This window comes from Mustela nivalis, assembly GCF_964662115.1.
Source record: "Mustela nivalis genome assembly, contig: HAP1_SCAFFOLD_392, whole genome shotgun sequence".
Classification (NCBI taxonomy): domain Eukaryota; kingdom Metazoa; phylum Chordata; class Mammalia; order Carnivora; family Mustelidae; genus Mustela; species Mustela nivalis.
Window position 1 is genome coordinate 332,589 of NW_028136259.1, and position 15,544 is coordinate 348,132.

Below are 15,544 nucleotides of genomic sequence, written 5' to 3' on the forward strand. Positions count from 1 at the left end.
AGGACTGCAAAATTTTCCCAACTGCCAAAGTGCGTGCTTATCCACTAATGCTGGAGGAAAAATAATATGCTCCAAGCTGTCTGTCCTTTATTCTTCTCCATCTCAGTAAAGGCTATCCCTTTCTGCCAGTTGCGCACACCAATTATCTAGATAGCAAGGACATGCTCCACCTGGACGGGACATCCTGCAGGAGGTGGTGCGGCGGCAGCCCATAGGCCCTCTGCAGCTCCACCAGCTTCTCCTTGGCCCAGGGCGAGCGCTGCACCCGCTTGCACAGCTTCCGCGCGGTGCTCAGCAGGCTCTGGAACATGCGCTGGCTCTTGAGGGCCTCGCTGACCACCAGGCTGACCGTGTGGCTGGAGCACTGCACGCCGGCCCGCTCCCCCTCGCTCAGCGTCTTCCCGATGCTCGGGTTGTCGGTGACCGTGATGCCCACTTGCAGGCCGCTGGACGTCACCCAGGCCCCCCACCAGCCCTCCAGCTGCTTCCCGATGCTGCTGCTGCTGTAGTCGCAGTCCACCTGCGACACGTCCAGCAGGGCCGAGCCATGGTGGTCCTCGCGGTATGGCCGGGCCGACGACGCGAAAGTGACCCATTGGGCGGTGAGCGTCAGGTCAGGTACTCGCGGGTCTGCGTGCTCATCCAGATCCCGGACGTGAAGTGGACCACGCCGCTCTCCTCCTTCAGGTGCGACAGGACTACCTGCTTCACATTATTGTACATCCCTGGGATGGCCGTCCTCAAGAAGTAGGATGGGGAGGGCACAGAGTACTGAGGTTTCAAGTATTGGAGCAGCCTGTTAAAGCCAACGTTGTCTATGAAGGAGTATGGCTGGAGGTCAAGTGCAATCATCTCAGCTAGGAGACTCGTGATTTTTTTGGCAACGGGATGAGAATCGTAGAACTTCTCGTTGGGGTCTTCGAAGGAGGCGGCTCCGGGCAGCTGGGCGCTCAGGGGCCCCCGCGGGCCGGGCGAGGAAGCCCGCGCGGCCCGGGGCGCCTTGGCCTTGAGCACGCCGCTGTGGAACCCCTGCAGGTGGCGTAGGAGGCAGCTGGTGCCCAGGTTGGTGGGCTTCTTGCCCCGGCTGATGGTGCGGCCGCAGTGCAGGCACACGACCTTCGTGGGGTCCGCGGAGCAGATGGAGAAGTGGTTCCACAGCTTGGAGGTCTTCTTGCTGCTCACAGGAAAGAGGACCGGACTGTTTCTCGGGACCAGGGAGGGCAGGTCAGTCAATCTGGAAGCGGTGCCTTCCGCGGAGGCCAGCGTGGCGTAGGGGGAGTTGGCCAGGCTGGCGCCCAGCGCGCCCTTCGGGGCGCCCACGACGTCCGCGGGCCGGCGGTACAGGTGCTGCATCAGACAGCTGGTGCCCACCTCGCCCCTGCGGCCCCGGCTGATGACGGGCGGTCGCGCGCACTCGGCCCTCGGGCGCCTGGCGGGGGCAGACGAAGCGCGGGGGGCAGACCGCGGAGCTCACGCCGGCGCCGCCCGGCCCCCCACAGCCCCTGGCCCCCGCCCGGCCCCAGCCGCACAACTTTCGGGCACTCGCGGCGCTTTGTCAACAGAGCGCTGCCCTCTGGAAAACGCGTCTCTGGCACGACCCGCCTGGCCTGCGCGCGCCAGCTGTCATCGGGGGTGCCCGGGGCGGGGGCGCGGGCCGGGGGTCCCAGGGGTGCGGGCCTGCCCGGGCGAGGCGGGCCCCGCGGCCGAGGCCGGCTGCCCCGGCGGAGTCCAGGCCCAACGGGAGGCCGCGCCCGCGCCCGCGCCCCCGAAGATACCCCCGCCCGGCGCGCGCCGCGTCCTGGCGAACTGGTCCATACATTTTTAAATGTCAAGTTCATGAAAAGTAAATGTTGAGGAGTGGTTCCAGATTAAAAATATTAAAGCTAGCCAAGGAGGTTTATCCGAGGCGCGGTTATTGCTAATTGAAAAATATTAAAGCTAAATGATAAATTGATTCTAATTTGGATCCCAGACCAGAGGAAATAAAAATGTCTTTCTTTTGCTCTAAAAAATCATGAGCCTGAGTGGCTCAGTGGGTTAAAGCCTCTGCCTTCAGCTCAGCTCGTGATCCCAGGGTCCTGGGATTGAGCTCCGCATCAGGCCTGCTTCCTCCTCTCTCTCTGCCTGCCTCTCTGCCTACTTGTAATCTCTGTCTGTCAAATAAATAAATAAATAAATAAAATCTAAAAAAAAAAAAAAAAAAAAAAAAAAACATGGGCAGGACAATTGGCCATTTTCAGATCAGGTCTATAAATTAGAAAATAGTACTGTAGCAATGTTAACTTCTTAATTTTGATCAGTGTGCTTTGATTATGTAAGAGAATATCATTATTTTTAGGTAGTACACCCTGAAAATGGGGAAATGAGCATAACTGCAACTTCCTGAAATGATTCAGAAAATAAAATAATAATAGTAAATAGCTTGCCTCAGGGCACACAGTGAGAAAGTGGCAGACCTAGGATTCCAACAGGTTTTCTAGCTTGCCAGATCTCAGCTTTTAACTACTTCGTCATCCTGCCTTTTAAAGGAAAAATGTTTCTTTCACCTTTGTCAGTTCCTCCACCTCACCTCCCTGTCCTGCAGGTCCATAAAATATAGGATTTTATCTATGAGAAATGGAGATCATCTTGACATTTTTAAGAAAAGATATAGTATCATGTGGTATGTCCTTTAGAAATATAATTGGCAGCCTTGGGAGAGAGACAGATTGGATACAGGGACTTGTCAGGAGGCAATGTTGATAAGTAGAGAAAGAGAATGAATAAAGCAAAAGCAATCAGTTTGGAGCAAAAGGGATAAAACCTAGAAATGTGTAAGAGAAAGAAATGCCACAGTTTATTGTAAATAATTATATAGGAGATAAGGGAGAACTCAGTGATGACTGAAATATCATGCAGTTTCTGGGAGGAAAAAATGTCATGCCTGAGATAATGCCTATAAAAAATAAAACATGTATGTGGAAAGTAAAAATCTGCTTGAAAATCTTGACGTGTGGTGCCTGTGAAACAATGAAATGAAGCTGTCTAGGTAGCATGTAGAAATATCTGGTTTTAATACTTAGGAGAAAGACCAGAGCTAGGAAAAGAAATTTGGCAATCACATATTACTGGTGGAAGCAGGATTTGGTAAAAAGGATGAAATCATATGGTGAAGGAGGGAATGAATTACAAAAATGCCTAAGGGTAGAAACCTGTAACTCAGTCTTCTCAGATGCTTTGGAAAAGTGAGATGGGATAAACAAACATATTTTATAAAACAAAAATACAGAAGGACTTTCTTTTAATATATCTATCTAATTATTTATGTCAGTGTCCACCAAAAAAAAAAAAAAATTTAAATCATGGCATATCAACTACATGGACCATGATCAATCATAAAGAAAATGTTTATAATAGTAGACTAAAAGTAAAATTATAAAATACTAGACACTATGCAGTATATAATAACACCATTACAATATAAAATATAAAAAAATTATTTAAAGTAATGTCAAATATAAAATATCATATAAAATAACTATTGAGAAGCATATAAATAACTATTGAAAAGCAAGAGAAATCAATGTTTAAATATGGGCTCAGTGAGGAGACTGGATATTAATAGGTTTGTTTTTTTTCTTTTTTTTTCCCAAATTGTCTGAACTTCAGTTTTCTTAGGAATAATAATAGTTTTCTTTTGCATAAATGTGATCATTACTAGAACTTGATAACTGTTAGATATACTTATTAATTTTGATAATTGGAAAAAATAGAGAAGAGCAAAATAAATTGCTATTTTTAAATGGTTGATTGTCATATTTTAAGAAACTGTTGTCAGTCTTTATTAGTTCAATTTCTGCACTCTGAGCAGGTTACTCAGTCTCTCTGCGTCGATAACAATAGCACTATGAGAATATAATGAACAGGGTAAAACCTAGACTAGTGTTTGTGAATATATTTTTTATTGCATTTATTTAGAACTCATTTTTTGTTAATGTTCATAATAACTTATTATAAAATGATCATTTTATGAATTTCTTAGGATTTTTTTTTACTAAATATTGAAAAATGCAGGCTGTTCTTGAAACATAAGTTCTTTCTTTCTTTCTTTTTTAAAGATTTTTTTATTTATATATTTGACAGGCAGAGATCTCAAGTAGGCAGAGAGGCAGGCAGAGAAAGAGGAGGAAGCAGGCTCCTCCTCCCTGAGCAGAGAGCCCCAGGCGGGGCTCGATCCCAGGACTCCAGGATCATGACCTGAGCCAAAGACAGAGACTTTAACCCACTGAACCACCCAGGCGCCCTGAAACATAAATTCTAAATAGAAAAATATCCAGTGAAAACAAGCTTGGTATCTTAACCTATCTTAACCTCCAATATAGCCAATTACTTTTTCTCAGTTTTATTAATCTACCTTAAAAAAAAAATCATAGCATTGTATATTATTGTGCTGTGATATTTGAGTTTATTTTATGTGTGTGTTAAAAGGTATGTGAATATCTGCTTTTCAACTTGGGAGATCACAGACCATTTATTTTCATATTCTTGACATTTTATGCATTATCTTTTGTCTTCAGTATTTACAAGTTCTATGAAACAACACAAACACACAACATCTTAAAAATGACAATGAGTACTCAAGAAAATGTAATCTAGGAGTTGGATAATCTTAGTCAAGCAATATAAGCTTTTCACAATTTCTACACTTGAATAAAAAAAATGAAACAAGATGTCAAGGGTAACTTCAGGTTTATTCACAACTTCATATAACCAACTAGATTCTTCTGAAACTAAAGTACTAAGAGAGTAAAACAATCTCAAATATAAATTTTGAGAGTACGCAAAATAACACATTTATAAAATTACAGCATTGTTACTATAATTTGTTTTTAAACAAAATAAGGCACCCGACTGGTGTACCCTGTATCTTACACACTGATCCTTTCCTTCTCAGTATCCAGTAATTCCAGAGGAATACAAAAAAATAAAAAAAGTTATTCTGTTGGAGGACATGTTCCTGTGGATGCTTTTAGGAATTCCAAGTCAAAATCAGATATATTCATTCATATTATAATTGCTAAAATATTACTGTAGTTACTGTGACAAATTATAATTCTGTAATAACTAAATCTACTTTTCACTTTGATAGGCAACAGGAAAGCAGGAGAGAACTTTTGTACAGTGCTTGGGATTTATGGACCCTAGAGTTCCAGCACTGTCTTCAGATTTAACTCTTCCACTTTCTTGTTGTCTGACCTTCGCTAAATGGTTTAAGCTCTCTGAAACTTAGTTTTCTCATTCACAAAATGAAATAATTATAATGACCTATAATAGTTATGCAACTCTTAAGGCTACCATGAGTATTAAGTGAATCAATAAACAGGTAGCACTTAGAACAGTGGCTAGCAAATAGCACACAATAAGTAGTATCTATTGTTAACATATAGAAATGTATGTCTTTATGGGTCATAGAGCCTGTACATTTCTGCAAGCAATTGTTTTTGATGTTGAACCAATAATCTCCCTGAATAAAATTTCCCTATTGCATTTTAAATTATGGAATCTAGACATCCTGGTACAGAGATGCAGTTAATGCATCTCTGCAGAGGTGTCTCTGATTATGGAGAACCTTGAAACAAATCAGTAAGTTGATATTTCTCTTCAATCAATTATATTTTATCAATACATCTTCAATATCCCTAATGGATAAAATATTATAAATCATTTGATTTTTTAAACAATGTGGTAAGAAATAAGGCAGCAAAAATATTTTACATGATCCATAGAATATAACATTCCTTATTACTATTTAAAACAACTTGTTCTCCTGGAGAATTTTCTTCCTTCTCTACAACTTAGTAGTTTTGTGACCTTGTACTGGTTTTTCTTTTCTTTTCTTTTTTTTCTTTCTTTCTTTTAATTTAATCTGTATCTCAGTTTCTTATCCAAAGGGAAAAAAATAGGTAACATAGAATGTTCCTCATAGTGTTGCTGTAGAAATATAATGAAATGACACATGTAGACACTTAGCAGAGCTATAATATAGCAACACTGGGTTGTTGAACTTGTCATTCAGGGCCCAAATCAAGTTGCATCATTTATTCTTATTTTTCCCAGGAGTTATCTTTTGGAATCTAGTTTCAAAAATACATTCTGAACTCCGAAATTTTCCATTGTTTTTACCGGACACCTCACAAGCTTCCAACATCTTTAAGCTGGGCTTCCTGCAAAGCTGCCATGTAAGTCATCATGTTACTCCACGTTTCTTCTCACAACTACTCACAAACTCCAGTGCTTCCTCATCACATCTAAAATAACATCCAAAGTCTTGAATGAAATCTGGGTCTTCTCCCACTTCTTCAGAACAAACCATCTACCTTCATCTCCTTGATGCTCTTTGAATAAGTCAAACAAATTTTCACCTCAAGACCTTTGCAATTGCCACTTTTGGTTTGGTCAATTATTGCCTGACTATAATACATGACTCAGTATTTCAGTTATTTAGAACTCTGCTTAAAATTCATCTACATCTTATTCCCTACTGTCTTCTTATCTTTCTATTTCTATCTCTGCTTGATACATATTTGTGAACTTAATGAGCCTAAATATTCTGTTTTACAGAATATCTGTTATATCCCACAGTGCCTGGTAGGCAGCAGGTACCAATATTTGTTAATAAGCTTAATTGCTATTATAATAATTATCTGAGTAAGTTCCAGAAAATATACATTTCTTTTTTTCTGATCATTGAATTGTAACTGCTTATAAAGTTAAAAATTTCAGGAAATAAGTATTTGGCAAAAATTATATTGTCAAGAGTTACTACTGCCCACCCCCCCCCACCATTCCAAGAGATATAATTGAAATTTTTTGACACATTTCCTTTCAGCATATTTTAGTGCATTTCTATTTTAAATAATTGAGATGGTGAGTAAAACAGAAATTATTATAGCTATTTAAAACAAGAATATGAAAAAAATAAAAAATAATAAAACTGGAATATGTTTAATATAGGTTATCAGATACTTATAAAATATGAATTATAAGGAAACATGAATAAATAAGGATACAAAAAGTCACTGTTAGCGTTCCAGATGCCAGTCCCTCTCAAGGTGTCAGGCAGTCACAGGAATCACAGGAAATTTCGGGGGGTAAGTACAAAGTTTACAGCAATGAGGTAGAGGATTCACAGAAAGTCACCCTGAAGGACTGCAAAATTTTCCCAACTGCCAAAGTGCGTGCTTATCCACTAATGCTGGAGGAAAAATAATATGCTCCAAGCTGTCTGTCCTTTATTCTTCTCCATCTCAGTAAATGCTATCCCTTTCTGCCAGTTGCCCACACCAATTATCTAGATAGCAAGGACGTGCTCCACCTGGATGGGACATCCTGCAGGAGGTGGTGCGGCGGCAGCCCATAGGCCCTCTGCAGCTCCGCCAGCTTCTCCTTGGCCCAGGGCGAGCGCTGCACCCGCTTGCACAGCTTCCGCGCGGTGCTCAGCAGGCTCTGGACCATGCGCTGGCTCTTGAGGGCCTCGCTGACCACCAGGTTGACCATATGGCTGAAGCACTGCAGGCCGACCCGCTCCCCCTCGCTCAGCATCTTCCCGATGCTCGGGTTGTCGGTGACCGTGATGCCCACTTTGCAGGCCGCTGGACCTCACCCAGGCCTCCCACCAGCCCTCCAGCTGCTTCCCGATGCTGCTGCTGCTGTAGTCGCAGTCCACCTGCGACGCGTCCAGCAGGGCCGAGCCATGGTGGTCCTCGCGGTATGGCCGGGCCGACGACGCGAAAGTGACCCATTGGGCGGTGAGCGTCAGGTCAGGTACTCGCGGGTCTGCGTGCTCATCCAGATCCCGGACGTGAAGTGGACCACGCCGCTCTCCTCCTTCAGGTGCGACAGGACTACCTGCTTCACATTATTGTACATCCCTGGGATGGCCGTCCTCAAGAAGTAGGATGGGGAGGGCACAGAGTACTGAGGTTTCAAGTATTGGAGCAGCCTGTTAAAGCCAACGTTGTCTATGAAGGAGTATGGCTGGAGGTCAAGTGCAATCATCTCAGCTAGGAGACTCGTGATTTTTCTGGCAACGGGATGAGAATGGTAGAACTTCTCCTTGGGGTCTTCGAAGGAGGCGGCTCCGGGCAGCTGGGCGCTCAGGGGCCCCCGCGGGCCGGGCGAGGAAGCCCGCGCGGCCCGGGGCGCCTTGGCCTTGAGCACGCCGCTGTGGAACCCCTGCAGGTGGCTTAGGAGGCAGCTGGTGCCCAGGTTGGTGGGCTTCTTGCCCCGGCTGATGGTGCGGCCGCAGTGCAGGCACACGACCTTCGTGGGGTCCGCGGAGCAGATTGGAGAAGTGGTTCCACAGCTTGGAGGTCTTCTTGCTGCTCACAGGAAAGAGGACCGGACTGTTTCTCGGGACCAGGGAGGGCAGGTCAGTCAATCTGGAAGCGGTGCCTTCCGCGGAGGCCAGCGTGGCGCCCAGCGCGCCCTTCGGGGCGCCCACGACGTCGGCGGGCCGGCGGTACAGGTGCTGTATCAGACAGCTGGTGCCCACCTCGCCCCTGCGGCCCCGGCTGATGACGCAGGCGCAGTGTCGGCACAGGGCCTTGAGGCTGTCCGTGGGCGCCAGCGAGAAGTGCTGCCACAACTCCGACTTCAGCCTCTTTATCACCTTCTTGCTCTGCTGGGACCCAGCGCCACAGTCCAGCGGGCCGGGGCTCAGGCCGCCAGCCTGCAGCTTCTCGGGGGAGGACGCCAGCGAGGCCGCGCCCACGTCGTCCGAGGCCGGCGCAGTGTCCTCCGCCAGCGGGTCTCCGGCGCTCAGACGCACCTGCAGCTCCTCGGGCAGCCGGTTTGGGGAGGAGGACGCCGAGGGGGATGCCGGGGCCGGCTGCCCGGGCGAGGACGCCACGGAGCTCGGGTCTCTGTCGGGAGGCGGCAGGGCGGGCAGCAGCTTGGAGGGCGCAGCGTACAGCGGCGGGATGCCCGAGCCCCCGCCGTTCTCCTGCAGCACGATGGAGCGGTGCGCCCGCCACATGTGCCTGATGAGGCAGTTGGTGCCCAGGTCCTTCCCGTTCTTGCCCCAGCTGAACTCGTTCATGCAGTGGACGCACATGGCCTTGGAGTTGTCTAGCGGAGACAGGTAGAAGTGCTTCCACACAGCCGACCGCCTGCGGGACCCGGACGTGTCCTTGGGGAGTGGCGGGTTTCTCTGCAGCCGGTTCTCCGCCCTCTCCTCCCCCGGCAGCGGGGGCAGGTGCGGCGGCCCCCCCAGCGACTCCTCCCGCCCGTACCTATCAGGGGCAGACGTGTCTTGGGGGACGTCTTCTGAGCGGACCACAGGCTCCTCTGTCACGTTGTCCGGGGACGGCAATTTGGATGCCAGCTTTGGTGCGAGCTTGAGGGGTCAGCGCGTGGCGCCCAGGTCTCTGGCGTCAGCAGGCGGTGGCGGCAGCCGCAGAGGCCTGGGCGACAGGGAGGGCAGGGCCCGCCCGCCGGCACTGGTCTCCTGGCCCAGCACGGTGGGGTGCGCCCTCCTCATGTGCAGCATGAGGCAGCTGGTGCTCAGGTCCTTCTCATTCTTCCCTCAGCTGAACTCCTTCATGCAGTACATGCAGATGGCTTTCGTGCTGTCCTGAGGGGAGATGAAGAAATGCTTCCAGGCCGGCGACTTCTTCCTGGAGCCGGCGCCCCGGCCCGAGAGGAGGCTCCAAGAGGAGGCTCTGCTTCACGGCCTCCATGGCCACGTCGTACAGTGTGCTGCTGTACTGGGAGAACAGAGCCCCGTACTCCTCCTCCTGGTCGGCGGGGAGGCACTGCCCGGGGGGCTCGCGGCCCCCACCCGCCTCCCTCGCCTCTGTCTGCTCCCCACCTCGCTCTGCCCCGGGCCTGTCCTGCTCCCTCTTAATCGCCACTCCTTCCAAACTGTGATTAGGGATGCGAACACCATCTTCCTCTTCTATTTTAAAATTTATTTTATCAGAAACCAATTCACCATCCCTTTTGGGATGAGTTTCCTGGTTATTCTCCATAATTGACCATAACTACTCGGGCCGCATCCTTGGAGACGGGTAAAAACCTGATCCGAAGGCTCATCTGTGCCCCCAAATGTCCACCATTTTCAGCCTTGGAATATGAACTCCATCTTTTGAATGCGAATGAGCAGCGCAGCAGATCATAAACCCCACCGAAGGGGCAGGCACGCGGGGAGCACACCAGCTCGCATCAGGGCGCGGGCCACCACCTGCGGGGAGCCCCGCTGGGACCTGCTTCTGGACACAGACACGCACTGACACAGCACAGACCTGCATCTTCTCCTGGAGTTTTCCAAGTGTCCTTCTGCTTACAGGATGTGGAGCGCAGCCTCCGCCAGTGCCAGTGTAACTGGAGCTGTCCCCGAAGGCCTCGCGCTCTGGACGCCGCTCCCTGGGGAGGCCATCCACTGAGGTCAGTCAGCAGTGGCCTTGGAGGAAAAGTCGCCCCTTGTGGTTTGCATCCTTGGGGGTGCTGAGCAGGACAGAGCAGGTGCAGGGCCTGGTCTGCACCACCTGCACCGCCAAAGGGCCAGGTGCCCCTTCCACAGCAGGGAGCCATCGCCAAGAGCCACTACAGGGCCAGCAGGCCCCAGCCTGCTGCACCCCAGCCCCAGGCCACCATCAGCAGCGGGTGCTGGGAAATGGCTGGGGCGCAGCTGCCGAGGGGCCTTCGCGGAGCCGGCGCCGGTCAGGAGCACAGGCCACAGTGGCCCCAGAGGCACCCACAGGATTCGGGCTCTGCCAGGGGGCCGGCCTCTCCAGGACACTGAGGCGTCTTCCCTGGGGTCTCCATTCAGGACTCAGATCCTCCAGGCTGGAACCCCCTAGCAGAGGTCTTCCTGAACAGGGTCTCAGAAGGAACCGCCCTTACTTTCCCAGACACGCTGGCTGGGCCGGCTGCAGAGCCAGCTGAGCCCTCCCAGGGTCAAGCACTCTCCGCCCCAGGACTCTGCTCCGGACCAGAGCGGGAGAGGGGGAGGCTTCGGTCTCCTCCCAGCAGAGCCTTCCGGAGCTCAAACCACCAGAAGCAGGTCGCCCCGGGATTCACCAGGGAGGGATCTGGGCCTCGATCCGAGCCAAGTCGGGACGCAGACAGGCCCGGCGCTGGAACGTGGGACGAGGGAGCGCGGGAGAGACACGGGCGAGAGGAGAGTCGTGGATCGGAGCCCCGTGGAGCGCCTGCGCCGCACAGGCTGCAGGACGGCCGGAGATGCCCGCGGCTCCACGCAGCCCAGCTCTCCGGAGGCAGGCCCGCCGGCGAGAACAGCCGCCTACGGCTCCGGCCGCGAGCCCGGGCGGCCATGAGCCGAGCGAAGCTGCAGCCTGACGCCGCTCGGTGCTCGAGGCTCGGCAGGACGCAGCAGGCTGCAGCGGCGGAGCCCCCCGAGGCTCGGCGCCGCGCCCGCGCCCCGTCTGCCGTCCCTCACGAGGAGGCCGCCGCCGAAGGCCGTCGGACCACCGTCCACGAGCCGGAGCTGCCGCGGCCCCGCAAGGAAAAACGTGAAAACGAGGCGCGCGCGGACGGCGACCCGCACTCCGCGGCTCTGGCCGCGCCTCCGCCCTCTGCTCGCTCTGCGGCCTCAGCGGGGACACACCCCGACATGCCACACGGCTCGGGGCGCCCCGGCTGCACGCGTGGCCGCAGATCCAGCCGACTGTCCGCGCGGCGCCCGCGCTCCAGGCTGCGGCCGCTCCCTCGGCAGCGGGTCCCTCACCAACCCCGGCGCTCGCGGGGACCCCCAGCGCAGCGGCGTCTTCACGTCGGAAACACTAGGCTCACGCGGGACCCCGTGCGGGTCTCATGCGGAGAAGCGCGGCTGCCTGGACCATGCATCCCCGCACCGCGTCCCCGTGACCCTCGGAGCCAAGCGCAGCTCCCGGGAGCACTTTCCTCTCCAGACGCGGCCTCACCTCGGCGCCGACCAGAACGCGGCTTCCTCTTCCTCGCACGCGTCCCCCACGCCGACCGGGTCCTCCGGACCCCGAACTTGGCCACGACGGCGCGGACGAGCGAGCGTTGTTCGCGGGTGGAGGGGCACGAGGTGCCCTGCTGGGACGCACCCGCTTCGCTGAAGTCTGAACCGGGATTTTGAAGAGATTTCATGGACTAACCGGAGAGCGAACCTCCCCGCGGAGGACCCCGGGACTCGAATCAGGTAGGCGGGCGCTGACCCCTGAAGCGGCTTCGCAGAAACGCTGGGCGGGATCCCGTTAGAGCGAACTCCGGAACAGATTCCCGTTTTCTCGGCGGAGACGCGCGGCCAGAGCTGCCCCGTGGCCGGAGCTGCCCCGCGGTCAGCCGGGCAGACTCGCGCGCAGAGCGGGGGCGCGCGCGGGGTGTCACCGCACCGGGGAAAGAGCAGGGGCCGCAGGGGCCCGGCGCCCTCCAGCAATGGGGGCGGGGCGGTTTCGCTCATGGCAAAGGGCGAAAGGAGACCCACGGAGACCGAGTCCGAGTCCGGGCCCGGAGGGACAACCGCGACGGGAAGGCGCAACCTCGATTCGCGTCTCACCCACGAAGTCCGGGCCCGGCCCAGAGCCGCGGCGGCCGCGCTTCCTAGACATGCGCTTCCCGGGACCCCGACCCGCCGCAGCGGCTCTTCCTGGAAACGTGCGGGCGGTCGCGCGCGCTCGGCCCTCAGGCGCCTCGCGGGGGCGGACGAAGCGCGGGGGGCAGACCGCGGAGCGCACGCCGGCCCCGCCCGGCCCCCCACAGCCCCCGGCCCCCGCGCGGCCCTGGCGGCACAACTTTTGGGCGCTCATGGCGGTTTGTCAACAGAGCGCCTCCGTCTGGAAAACGCGTCTCTGGCGCGAGCCTGCTGTCAGCCGGGGGGCCCTGGGCGGGAGCGCGGGCCGGAGGTCCCAGGGGTGCGGGCCGGCCGCGGCGAGGCGGGCCCCGCGGCCAAGGCGGGAGGCCCGGGCGGAGTCCAGGCCTCACGGGAGGCCGCGCCCGCGCCCGCGCCCCCGAAGACGCCCCAGGCCCAGCGCGCGCCGCGTCGCTGCGACCTGGTCCACACATTTTTAAATGTCAAGTTCATGAAAAATAAATGTTGAGGAGTGGTTCCACATTAAAAATATTAAAGCTAGTCAATGAGGTTTATCTGAGGCGCGATTATTGCTAATTGAAAATATTAAAGCTAAATGATAAATTGATTATAATTTGGATCCCAGACCAGAGGGGAAAAAAATGTCTTTCTTTTGCTCTAAAAAAACATGGGCAGGGGGAGCCTGAGTGGCTCAGTGGGTTAAAGCCTCTGCCTTCAGCTCAGGTCTTGAACCCAGGGTCCTGGGATCGAGCTCCGCATCAGGCCTGCTTCCTCCTCTCTCTCTGCCTGCCTCTCTGCCTACTTGTAATCTCTGTCTGTCAAATAAATAAATAAATAAATAAATAAATAAAATCTAAAAAAAAAAAAAAAAAACATGGGCAGGACAATTGGCCATTTTCAGATCAGGTCTATAAATTAGAAAATAGTACTGTAGCAATGTTAACTTCTTAATTTTGATCACTGTGCTTTGATTATGTAAGAGAATATCATTATTTTTATGTAGTACACCCTGAAAATGGGGAAATGCGCATAACTGCAACTTCCTGAAATGATTCAGAAAATAAAATAATAATAGTAAATAGCTTGCCCAAGGGCACTAAGTGAGAAAGTGGCAGACCTAGGATTCCAAGAGGTTTTCTAGCTTGCCAGATCTCAGCTTTTAACTACTTCGTCATCCTGCCTTTTAAAGGAAAAATGTTTCTTTCCCCTTTGTCAGTTCCTCCACCTCACCTCCCTGTCCTGCAGGTCTTCATGGACACTTTGTAAGATAGAGGAAAGCATCGTCTTCACCAGTTTCATATTCCTTGAAGTCCTCAAGGTAAATCCAAAGAATTTATACAGGAAATCCTAGGAGGGGTGAAAAGGCAGGGTCATGCATAGCTTGGAATGAAGTTAGGATAGATTGGGGAATAGCCATTACCCAAACTGGTTTTGAAATGGTCAACCAGTTGGGGCGCCTGCGTGGCTCAGTGGGTTAAGCCACTGCCTTTGGCTCAGGTCATGATCTCAGGGTCCTGGGATCAAGTCCCACATCGGGCTCTCTGCTCAGCAGGGTCCTGCTTCCCTTTCTCTCTCTCTGCCTGCCTCTCTGCCTACTTGTGATCTCTCTCTGTCAAATAAATAAATAAAATCTTTTTTTTTAAAAAAAAGAAAGAAATGGTCAACCAGCATCTTCCCCACTGCCCTATCCTCCACACTGGCCCTCCTGTTCTCTGGGGGTCATCTGGATAAAACAGTAACCCTAGACAGCAGGGGCTAAAGCTAGAGATAAGAGAAAGCTGTATTTCTAGTTTCTCAGCATCTTAGGGTACAGATCATCCCTTTAGGAACTTTCCCTGATCCATATAATTCCTATTTCCAGGTAGGAAATAAAACGTTCCTTACATCAATGTTTTACCATTTTCAGAGTACAGATCTTTCACCTTCTTGGTGAAGTTTATTTATACGTATTTTACAATTTTTGGTGCAATTGTAAATGAGATTATTTTCTTAATTTCTCTTTCTGATACTTCATTAAGTGTAAAGAAATGCAACAGATTTCTGTATATTACTGTTGTATCCTTCACTGAATTCATTTATCAGTTTCATGGAGTTTTTAGGATATTCGGTATATAACATCATGTCATCTGCAAATAGTGGAAGTTTTATTTCTTCCTTGCCAACTTGAATGACTTTTCTTTCTTTTTCTTGTCTGAGTGCTATGGCTAGGATTGCTGCTACTATGTTGAATAAAAGTGGTGAGAGTGGACCCCCTTACGTTGTTTTTTGATCTTAGGGGGAAAGCTCTCAGTTTTTCGCTATTGAGTATGGTGTTAGCTCTGGGTTTTTCATGTGTGGCTTTTCTTTTTTTTTTTTTTTTAAAGATTTTATTTATTTGTCAGAGAGAGTGAGCACAGGCAGACAGAGTGGAGGCAGAGGCAGAGGGAGAAGCAGGCTCCCTGCTGAGCAAGGAGCCCGATGCGGGACTTGATCCCAGGACGCTGGGATCATGACCTGAGCTGAAGGCAGCTGCTTAACCAACTGAGCCACCGAGGCGTCCCATGTGTGGCTTTTCTTATGTTGAAGTATGTTCTCTCTAAACTTACTCAGCTGAGAGTTTTTATCATGAATGGATATTGTACTTTGTCAAATGCTTTCTCTGCATCTATTGAGATGATCATATGGTTTTTATCCTTTCTCTTGTTAATGTGATCTATCATGTTGATGAATTTGTGAATACTGAACCACCCTCACATACCTGGATTAAATCCCACTTGTTTATGGTGAATGATTTTGGATTCTGTTTGTTAGTATTTTCCGAACATCTTTGCATCTATGTTCATCAGAGATCTTGGCCTGTGGTTTTCTTTCTTTATAATGCCTTTATCTGACTTTGATTAGGGTCAGATACTAAAAATGACACTAAAATGACACTAAAAAATGGCACTAAAAAATGGAAAGATAGTCCATGTTTATGGATTGGAACAATCAATATTGTTAAAATGT